The 11,951-nt window shown below is 35.9% G+C and overlaps 1 pseudogene; it reads left to right on the forward strand.

Annotated features, from left to right (window-relative positions):
- Nucleotides 1-5,989: 5,989 nt before the first annotated feature.
- LOC148586823 (putative disease resistance RPP13-like protein 1 pseudogene) lies at nucleotides 5,990-11,680 on the forward strand (annotated as a pseudogene).
- The last annotated feature ends 271 nt before the right edge of the window (nucleotides 11,681-11,951 follow it).

The following is an 11,951-nucleotide window of genomic DNA, read 5'->3' on the forward strand; positions in this document are numbered from 1 at the left end:
GCAATTTTTATGTAGTTAAGTAAACACCAGGGCATTAGTTTGACTCTCGCAATGAAAATCATCATGACTGATTAATGTAAACTATTTTGGGTCTTATTGATGTCATAATATGGTTGAGTTAGATTATGGTTCAATCCGACTTAAGAGAGCGCCTGTGATTTTTACCGTCTACATTCTTCATGTCATTAGTTTTCAGCGAATAGGCTAGAGTCACATCCTGATATAGTAGCCACTTAAAAAAAAAATTCCTAAATTGTGTAATCTCAAGGCTACCTGAAAAGGTTCAATTCCTAATATCCTCTTACTAACACAAGTACCGTTGAAAACCATTAGCATAAAATATAAAATAGCATAAGAAAAACAACAAAAAGTAAGGCAGCTCGGTACATCTTCTCATTAGTTTGGCACAACTCTTAACCGCAACCGAAATTGAGCAAATTGACTCTCCATATTTGCCTTGCATTTTGTTAGTTTTTTATCTATCATTTTTTCAACTCTAGCAATTTTGTATTACAACAGAACACAAAATGCTATACACTGTAGCAATAGGCTGGAGCTACTGATGCTAGCATCAAATACGAACAATTACAAACACATTCCAGCACCTACTAAAGAGTGTTCAAGGTCCAAGTATAGTTGTGGCTATATTTCAGCACAGAATTCCAGCACAAATATAAACATAGTGCATCAGTTTACCTAGGATTCATGTTTTTGAATCATATGTTTGTTATCACAATGAATCCTAGGAGTGAACAAGGTCAATGTACTTTGTTCTTAATTTCATTTGTTTGGCTCGTCAAGGTCCAATGTAGGGTATTTTAAAGTAAAAAAAAATTCTTTTGAAAAAATACACATGGATTTTAAAACAAAGTCTATTAATATATTTCTCCATAACGTTTTTGTGCTTTCATTAAAAAAAAAAAATCAGAGGGGTAGGATTGATCTTAAAATGAGAATATGATGTGATAATAATGTGCAAAGGCGTCATGATTTATATTCAATGTTTTTATGCCTCAAAGTGAAATTATCATAAGTCACGCTCCATTTTATTTAACAGCCATTGGGCATTCATGATAAAACATTTTGTGAAGACTTTCTAAAGGGCATGGTATCATTTAAATTCATTTTTAGTCTTTCATAAGGGCTTGCACAGTTGCTATCTTTCCATCCGTTGGAAACGTATTAGATCGAATTGGAGCTTAGAGTCTTTTGTTAGGCTTGGGAAGAAGAGCAAGAACTGTAGGTAGAATTATTATATTTCAATATTTATGAATTGTAGTGATGTATTTGGTGATAGTTAGTTGTTGTTGTCTTTTAAGGATTTGGGGTTGTATTTATTTAAGAGATGTTTTTGAATTATTAATTGTACCTTAAATCCCCTTCAAAAAATAAAATAAAATAAAAATTATAGCTTAAATCTTCTACATTCCATTCTTGAAACAAGTCTTCAAAAAATTGATAGCATTAAATAAGGAAATCAAATAATATATTAATATTAAAGTCATTCTTAAATAAAATCCCCACCATTGTGGAGTAGAAATAATAGTTAGCTAGCAATAAATTATGATCCTAAGTCCCAACAGTCAACTAGCCCCATTTTTCTAAATTATATGTCTTTTCTTAATGCATGTATCGCTTATTTGATTGACAATATTATTATTATTTTTTTGCATGTCCACAGAAAGGGAGTGAAATGGGGAAAGAGGATTCAAATCAGTAACCTTTATTTCATCAGGCGTGGTCCTCGATCAACCAATATGAGCTACCCCTTAGGGACTTTATTAACAAAGATTAAATGGATTAGTCATACTATCAATTGAAAGAAGATGTTAGAAAACTTAATAAGTAATTTTGCATCACAAAAAGCGGGAATAATATTTTTTTTAAAAAAATTAAATATTATTTAATTAACATTTAAATTTTTAAAAAAAATGCTCCACTTAAACTTCTCGTCTTAGACCTCAAAAGTCTGGTCACCGCTAGAAAAGATGTATAAACTTCTGCCTTCTCTTCGAAGACAAGAAAATGAAAAACTTTCCATGAAGCTTGTGAAGTTGTGAGGGTCAAGAGGGATTTTTCTTTTCAAATAAGATAGTTGTATGCAAAGAGAAAATCTCGATGTTACATTTTTTGAGTATTTCACCAATTGAGACAGCTTAATCTACCTTTGATTTCCAAATCCAATATGCTGTTATATACTTATTTTTATTTTTTGCCATATATGCTGGTATATATATAATCAGTTCCTTAAACCAGTTATACTAGTACATGCTTATTTTTTAGTCACAAATCCAATAACAAAGGAAGCTTTGGATTGCTTGGAAGAGTACCCCAGCATAATTCGTTGGTCATCAATGATCTTACGACTTGTAGATGATCTTGGAACATCTAAGGTATGCAAACGAAAGAGTTTCATGCTCGTATTAATATATGTGTATGTTTTAAAACTTAGGATGAGTTAGAGAGATGTGATGTTCCAAAATCACTCTAGTGTTACATGAATGAAACTGGTGCGAGCAAAGAAAATGCGTGCGAGTACATAAGGTCTTTGATTAGTAAAACGTGGAAAAAGGTGAATAAGGAATGAACTGCGAGTTCTCCCCTCTCTCAGACATTTATTGAAATTGCAATTAACCTTGCAAGGATGGCTCAGTATATGTACCAGCGTAGGGATGGGCATGGTGTTGAAGACCGTGAAACTAAGGACCGTGTATTATCATTACTTATCCATCCCATTCCTCTACATAGAGAACAACCTGAAGACTACTAGAGTTATCTTATATTTTTGTAATGTTTTAAGCTAATGTCGGGTTTGTTTAGGAGGTGTTGAATATTCTGTTTCTATTTATCTTGTATTTTGTTTAAAAGATGTTGAGCCTGAATAAAAGGAGATGAGACGTATTACCCACAAACGAATGTATTTTGCAATGATGTAATATCTCGAAAATTTAGGGGATTTTGGGCAATTTTCATTTATAGTATTAAAAAAAAAAAAAAAAAAAAAAAAGTTTGCCTGACGGGTGGTGGAGGATGACTCACCCTCACCCCACCGAAACCTTTGTGTTTTTTTTTTTTATCAAACACTCTCCCATCAGATAAAAAGAAAAGAAAAAGAAAAGAAAGAAACAGAGAAGAGGAAAGGGAGAAAGAGACGACGGAGAATCGAGAAAGAGAGAGGGAGAAGAGAAAAGAAGAGGAAGAAAGAAGAGAGAGAGGAAGAGGGCTGGATTTGGAAGATTAAAGAAGGTATGAAGGCTTTCAAATTCTATTTTATTTTCTAAGCACTAGTAGTAGGTTCTCTTTAATTTTTCCTGAGTTTAAGGAACAAAATTATTTTTTGCTTCCCTATCTAAGCATACTTCACAATAGTTTTCATTATTTTTCCATATACTATTAAAATATTATTTCTTTACAAAATACAAGTTACATACCTACCCTCTAATTTTTTACAAAATTTCAACACAATCTCCAATAAAAAGTTAAAAAATGAAAAATGATAGATGAAAGAAAAATATTTACATTAAAATAATGTATAAAAAACCACTTTTTGGTTCCCTATACATTGGGTAGCACTATAGCATTCCCAATGTCTAGGGAAGCTGCTTCAACTTTTTGTGGTTTGTTTTTTTGAAATTTTTTCTATATATAGGAAAGAGAATGTGTTATAGGGTGTCTATTGTTAATGCTTCTCATAGAGAAGGTTTTGTCGTCGGAAATTTAACTCACTTTTAGATCTTTTCTCACAAATTATTTGGTGTTTGAAATTATATAGGAATTTTGCTGAATATTAAGAGTTTTGTTAATAAAAAGTGGCCACCATAGGGGCTCGAACCCACGACCACGAGGATCTAAGCCTTATGCTCTTGTGCCCTGCCAATTAAACTAGACTGGTTTTATTACTAGCATTCCCCCATACTAGTTCTTATCGGTTAAAATGGTTAACTATCACAAATGGTTAACCGGACCGGACTGAACAGATAAGAATTTCGGTACAAAATTTTTAACCGATAAAAATATCGGTTAAACGGTTACGGTTAATATCGGTTCGGTCGTAGTCGGTAGACGGTCGGTTAAACGGTTAACGGTCAATCTGCTCGCCCTTAGTTTTCAACATTAAACTTAAACGGTTTGACATTTTATGCCCATTACACCCTCACTCAGCCCAGTTGAAATTTCAAAATTGTTCAAAAACTACAGCACCCACCCTCAGCCCAAAATGACACCGTTTTGGGCATTAAAATTATTTTTTTGTTTCTTAAAAAAAAAAAGGCAAAATATTAAAAAAAAAAAAAAAAGAAAAATCGGCCACCCCTGGGCCAACATGGGGTGGCCAGACCAATCCATCCCCATGGCCAAAGGGTGGTCCGGCCACCCCCAAAAGGCCAAAAAAAAAAAAAAGAGAAAAGGAATGGGTTTTGGGCTTTTGGGGGTGGCCGGACCACCCCCTGAGGGTGGTTTCGGCCACTCCCATACCGACCGTATGGGGTCGCTGGAGCCACCCCCATTTTTTTTTTTTTAATTCTTTTAATATATTGCCTTTTCTTTTTCATTTTCTTTTAAGAAAAAAATATATAATTTTAACACTAAAAAATGTGTCATTTTGGGCTGGGTGGGTGCTGGAGTTTGGAGCCCAAAATGATATAATTTTAACGTGAGGGTATAATGGGCATACAAAGTCAAACCGTTTGAGTTTAACGTTGAAAACTAATAGAAGGGGTCCAAAGTGATAGAAATTGAAAGTTCAAAAGTTCAAAGTGAGAGATTTAAAAGTTTAGGGGAGGTTTGTCAAATCGGCTTGAAGTTCAGAGAGCCAAATTGAAGTTTTCCCAAATTTTTTTAAAGAAGAAAGAACTCAATGAAAAAAATTTTAAATTTAAATTAGTGACATGTTACTGTTTACATGTCACTAATTCACTAATTTAATTTTAAAATTTTCGTTGAGTTCTTTTATAGAAGAAAGAAAAAGAAAAAAAAAAAAAAAAAAAAAAAAGTTCAATTAGTGACGTGTGAATGTTCACACGTCACTAATTGAATTTTAAAGAAAGGAAAAAGAATAAAATAAAATTCAATTCACACGTCACTAATTAGTGATGTGTCAATGTTCACACGTCACTAATTGAATTTTAAACAAAAAGGAAAATTAAAAAAAAATTCAATTCATACATTACTAATTAGTGATGTGTCAATGTTCACACGTCACTTTCCTTTTTTTTGTTTGAAAATAACATTACACGTTATTAATTGAATTTTAAAGAAGAAAGAAAAAAACAAAAAAAAGTGATGTGTCACTATTTACACGTTACTAATTAGATATTAACATGCTATCATTTGATGACATTTTGAAAATCAAGGTACTCTAAACACGTCACAAAATCTTGAATTTTTTGTAACAAGGAGTGTGTGCGTGGGAGGGTGAAGTAAAATCACACGTCGGCAAAATTATTATTTTTTTACATTAAAATATTCAAAAAAAAAAAAAAAAAAATTTCTGCACGGCGTGCTTAGTGCTCTCAATCACGTCCCGCGTGGGGAAGGCGAGGGAAGAAGAAAAGAAAAACAAAAGAAAGAGAGTGGGATAATGGGAGACAAAGAAAATAAATAAAATAAAATAAAAAGAGTGAGTGGGAGGCATGAGTGGTGGGGAAAGAGAAAGAAAGATCCTCAACCCACTGATTGAGAATTTGATGGTGAAAGGTCGGTCGTCCCACTTGGTTCAGGTCACTTGGGCTCTTCTGATCACCTTCCAAGTTCTCCTTTTTCCAATAAAGGAGATGGTGGCGTTAAAACATCATCAGTTTTCCTGCTTTCCGTTCTCTTTGATCACGTGGTGTGGGGTCCACCACATTCAATTGACCAACGGAATCCAAAGCTGCCGCAACCGCCTCTCATCATTCAAACTTCATCATGAGCCGTGTGGGTCCATCACTGCCATTGGCTGATTCCTGTATGCTTTCTTTTGGATTACAAAGCAACACATATTATACCTTTTAATATCTCTCTTTTTGCTCTGCTGTTACTTGCAATCATCTTCCTCCATTTCCTTCATTTTCTTTCGTTTCTTTCATTGCAATCTCTTTTTGCTCTCCCGTTTGCTACACTCATCTTCCTTCATTTCCTTGAATTTGCAAAGAAGAAAACATGGCTGAGGTTGCAGGCATACTTCTCTCTCCCTTTCTCCAAGCCTTTTTTGAGCGAATGGCATCCCGCGAGTTTGCTGACATCTTTCAAGGAAGAAAACTCAATGAACGTCTCTTACACAAGTTGAAGATAGCATTGCTGTCCGTGAATGCACTGGTTGAAGACGCGGAGGAAAAACAGCTTACAAAGCCTGCTGTGAAAGAGTGGCTGGAGGAGTCGAAAGATGCTGTCTATGAGGCTGAAGACGTCTTGGATGAGATAGCCACTGAAGCCTTGAAACGTAAGTTGGATGCTGAATTTCAAACCACTTCAAGTAAGCTACGTAAATCCATCTCTACTTTCCTTGGTCGTTTTGTCAAGGTCATAGAGCCAAAGATAGCAGAGCTACTTGGCAAACTAGAATATCTAGCAAAACAAAAAGATGTTCTAGGTCTAAAAGAAGGTGTTGGAGGAGAATCATCAAAAAGATTCCCCACGACTTCTTTGGTAGAAGAATCTGGTATTTTTGGTAGGGATGGTGATAAGGAAAAAATAATAAGCTTGTTGCTCTCTGACCATGCAACTGGCAATGAAAATCTGTGCGTTATTCCCATAGTGGGCATGGGGGGAATTGGCAAGACCACCCTTGCCCAGCTTGTATACAAGGACAAGAGGGTGAATGAGCATTTTGACTTTATGGCATGGGTATGTGTTTCGGATGAGTTTGACGTGTTCAGGGTAACTAAAACAATTCTAGAGGCAGTGACTTCATCGACTTGTGATATGAAGGATCTAAATCTACTTCAAGTTACACTACAGGATAAGTTGATGGGGAAGAAATTCGTCCTTATTTTAGATGACGTATGGAATGAAAATTATGCTGATTGGGAGATCTTAAGTAGTCCATTTAGATCTGGGGCACGAGGAAGTACAGTCATTGTAACAACACGCAGTGATAATGTTGCCTCAATCATGCGTGCTGTTTCAACTGATCGTCTAAAGCCGTTATTGGAAGACGATTGTTGGTTACTATTTGAAAAACATGCATTCCACGATGGCAACTTCGATGCACGTTCACAGCTAGAAGTAATAGGTAGACAAATTGTGAAAAAGTGTGAAGGTCTACCTTTAGCAGCCAAGGCAATTGGGAGTCTCCTGCGATCTAAACTAAGTGTTGATGAGTGGGAGAAAATATTGAAGAGCGAAGTATGGGATTCACCAATTGGCAAAAAAAATATTCTTCCAGCTCTAAGATTAAGTTACAAATATCTTCCATCACATCTAAAAAAATGTTTTGCTTACTGTTCAATATTTCCCAAAGATTATGTTTTAAAAAAAGATGAAGTAGTCTTATTATGGATGGCAGAAGGTTTCTTAAAAGAAACTATAAGCAAGAGAATGGAAGAGGTTGGCGAAGATTACTTCCTTGACTTGGCATCAAGATCATTGTTGGAACAATCAAGTGACAATAAATCAGGTTTTGTAATGCATGATCTCGTCAACGACTTGGCCAAATTCGTATCTGGGAAATTTACCTTTAGATTGCATATTGACCATTCCCCTGAAACTATGAACGAGACTCGCCATTTGTCGCATTTGAGAAGAACATTTGATATCTTTAAGAAGTTTGAGGGTCTTTGTGAGGCAACTCGATTGCACACATTCTTAACATTGGAGTTGTCATCACCAATGTATAGTTTCTTTTACTTAAGTAAAAGAGTAACGCTTGATTTATTGCCAAAACTAAGATGCTTGCGGGTGCTCTCTCTATCCGGTTACCGAAATATGACTGAGTTGCCTGGATCAATTGGCAAAATCAAGCATTTACGTTACTTGAACATTTCTTTCACTGCAATTAATAGGTTACCCGATTCCATATGTAAGTTGTGCAATTTGCAAACATTGAACTTATCATTTTGTCGTCGTATTGCTGTATTACCAAGAGATATGTGGAAACTCACTAACTTACGTCATCTTGATATTGTCGGAACTGCCATAGAGGAGATGCCAATGCAGCTGAGTAGACTAAAATGTTTAGAGACTTTAAGTAAATTTATCATCAGCAAACATAGTGGGGCATGCATTGAAGAGTTGGGGAAACTTACAAATCTTCGAGGAAAGTTATCTATTTCAGAGCTTCAAAGCGTCGTATCTCCTATGGATGCTTTGAAAGCATGCTTAAAAGATAGGAAGTACCTTGAGGTGTTGGTGTTGAATTGGAATGGATTGGGTACTAATATTTCAGAATGTCAAAGATCTGTACTTGACAATCTTCGGCCCCATAGTAACTTGAATAGTCTCACTATCAACGACTATGGCGATAAAAGTCTTCCAGATTGGGTTGGGCATCATTCATTCTCTAATATAGTGTCCCTTCACCTAAACAATTGTAAACATTGTCCGAACTTGCCACCACTTGGGCAGCTACCCTCTTTGCAGAACCTCTATGTTGTTGGGTTTGATGGAGTTGTTAAAGTGGATTATGAGTTTTATGGCGGTGATTCTTCATCAATTAAGCCATTTCGAGCGTTAAAAGTTTTAAGGTTCGGGCAAATGTTGAAGTGGGAGGAATGGTCTTCTTTCGGGGTCGAAAACGAAGGTGAAGCTTTCCCTCAACTTGAAGTGCTTTATGTTGATGACTGCCCTAAATTGACAGGAGGGTTGCCCGCCCATCTTCCTTCTTTAACCAATCTTGAGATTCATAACTGTCCGCAGCTAGTGGCATCACTCCCAAGGGCTCCTGCTTTACACGAATTGGAGCTAAGACATTGTAATGAGGTTCTGTTAAAAGAATTGCCAACTAAATTGGAAAGGCTCGTAATTGGAGGATTTGACGCACTTGAGTCCCTTCCCAATGGAATGGTGGCCTCCAACAACTGTCTTCAACGGTTTGAAATCAGGGAATGTATGAAGTTAGAGCTCCCAACACACTTGCACTTTTCATCCCTTGAAAGGTTGGAGTTGAGCGGTTGTGATTCCCTCAAGTCATTTCCGTTAGATTTCTTTCCAAAGCTTTCTTATATAGAGATATGGAGGTGTGAGAATATGGAGTCTTTGACAGATTCAGAACATGGACGTGATTTAGTGACCTTGAGTATTACCATCGGCAATTGCCCTAATTTTGTATCTTTTCCGAAAGGAGGAATCCGTGCCCCACAACTTTCATCTTTTTATGTCTCTAATTGTCCAAATCTGAGGTCATTGCCAGAGAAGATGCATACACTCCTGCCTTCTCTTTCGTTTTTTCATATAAGCGATTGTCCAAGAGTTGAGTCGTTTCCCGAAGGAGGCTTTCCTTCCAACCTGAAGAATATTTCAGTCCAGAATTGTGAAAAACTCTTTCCCGGTCGGATGGGATGGAATTTGCAAAAACTCCCATCTCTTACAAATTTGACAATCGGGGACAAATCTGAAGATGTGGTGTCCTTTCCAGAGCCAGGGTTGCTGCCTTCTTGTCTGACTTATCTTAGAATCTCTCAATTTCCAAATATGAAATCTTTGGACAAGAGAGGGCTTCAACACTTCACCTCTCTTCAAGAATTGAGGGTCTGGCGCTGCCCTAAGCTCGAGCACGTGCCAAAAGAAGGGTTGCCAACCTCCCTTTCTCTAATAGAGATCCGTGGAAGCCCTTTGTTGAGGAAACGGTGGCAAAGCAAGAAAGGAAAAGAACGGCGAAACATTCCTGACGTCGATCACATATTAATTGATGAAGAAGAATTAATTGAATGAACCAAAAGCCTCGGAAGAGTCCCATTTCCTGACCTCGAAGGCGGCAACAACATATTCAGGTAATTGCACTTTTCGATAAGCTAATTATAAATATGATCCTCTTCCTTCTCGTAATGACTTTTTCATATTCTTTATAAATATTTTCTTTGTCTGAAAAATTTTGTTTCATTTTGTCTGAAATATTTTTTTATTTTTTATTTATTTATTTATTTTTTTAACTAGCAGGAGATCAAAGAGCTTGGGTCACAATTACAAGAAGCAAATATAATCTATGATCTTGCGAGGCATGAACGCTTGAAGGTTAGCTAATTAATCCATTTTCTAAATATTTGGTTCATTTGTTTTTCTAACGTTTTCTCTCTTACAATTCTATCTTTGTTTCATCTCTGTCTAATTGTTTTCTGTTTTGATTGGTTAATTGTATGGAAAATATTTAATTGACAGAATACAGGAGATGGAAGAGCTTGGTTATGAATACACAAAGCAGAGGCTAGCTTGCATATACACGTGTATGGATTTTCTCTGTTTTAATCTACAATTTATGCATTGTTATTTATTTTTTGATTCAGACATCTCTGTTATTGAACTTGTTATGTGGTGTTAAATCAAGATCATGGGAAATTTTGGAACATCTAGATTTCCTGAAGCGTAGGCTTTGAATTACCAATCAATACCTTTTTTTTTTTTTTTTCCGATAGCTGCTATGTGGGAAGGAAAAGGAAATCATTGGAAGCAGAGGATTTTTTGTGGCTAATGCATGGTTTAAGATGGATGACATCTTAAATATAATGATATATCAGAAAATTTCTTAGGAAACTAGATACTTGCTCTTCTATTTAGTTCAAAAATTGTCCAACAAACGTGTTGTGGTAATATAAAAAGAAAGAAGATAAAGAGGTTGTCTCTCTTTGCTTAAGCTAGGTGCTACATGTTCATAATTTTGTCTTTTCTATATTCATATCTTTGACAGAAGATATGTATGATAGTTCATTTTATTACTGACACTTTTTTTTTTTTTTTTTTTTTTAATATCATTGACAGAAAAGATTCATTTTGATGAATGGGTTTTTGAGTTAAAGAAAAAAATGGAAGCCTCCTTTAATGATGTTTGCAATGGAAATCTGATCTCGCTTTGTCAGCTAGGGACCTTTCGAGGTTCAAGTGCGTCTCCAAGATGTGGAAGCTTACCCTATATCAAAATCATCCTCCTTACATAATATTCACCATCAAGCTCATGAGGCATCTCTGCCCTCCTTGTTCAGCAATGGAGTAATGATAGTGGAATGCAATGTTTCTTTTTTGAAATTGTACGTGCAAAGACAACTGTCATAATGGCTTTATATAGAGTCGTTTGTGTTATAAATCATCAAAGTAACACAAACTCTGTCACAGGTACCCGAAGATCTGAGATATCTTCATCTGCAATCCAAATACCTGGCAATGGATGCTGCTGAAGCCCACTAATTGTTGTTGGTGACATCTTTGGATTGGCATTCTGGCTATTTGGTTCTTTGTCAAAGATGGCCCCATGTTTTAAGGTGGTGAATATTCAAGATTCAAACTTTGACCAAAATTCTCATTGGAGACGTGCAAAATAGAAAACTTCCCTTGAAGCTTACGAAGATCATGAGGGATTTTGTTGGTATTTTCGACATGTCATATTTTTTTCTTTGTTGGTATTCTCATAGGGTTGCTACCTTCTGGTCTAACTCATCTTCTTGTCCTTGGATTTTCAAATATGAAATCTTTAGATAAGAAAGGTCTTCAACGCCTCCGATCTCTTGAAGAATTGTGGATCAAAGACTGTCCTAAGCACAAGTACATGCCAAAAGAGGGGTTGCCTACGTCCCATTCTATTATAGGGATCGACAGATGCCCTTTGTTGATGAAGCAATGGTGCAAAGTAAGAAAGGAAAAGAACGGCGAAAGATTCTTGACGTTGGTCACATTTTGTTTACCAGAAGCTTATTCTGAGAAACAAGTTCAGTTGAATCCAAGGTTTAAAAAGTTATGATCATGTAAAAATCCTTTACATCCCTATAGCGTCTGGATAGTTTGGCATCAAATTGTTGTAACTCAAATGGTATTACAACTCATGCTTCTTC

This window comes from Corylus avellana, chromosome 3, assembly GCF_965113065.1.
Source record: "Corylus avellana chromosome 3, dhCorAvel1.hap1.2, whole genome shotgun sequence".
Lineage (NCBI taxonomy): Eukaryota > Viridiplantae > Streptophyta > Magnoliopsida > Fagales > Betulaceae > Corylus > Corylus avellana.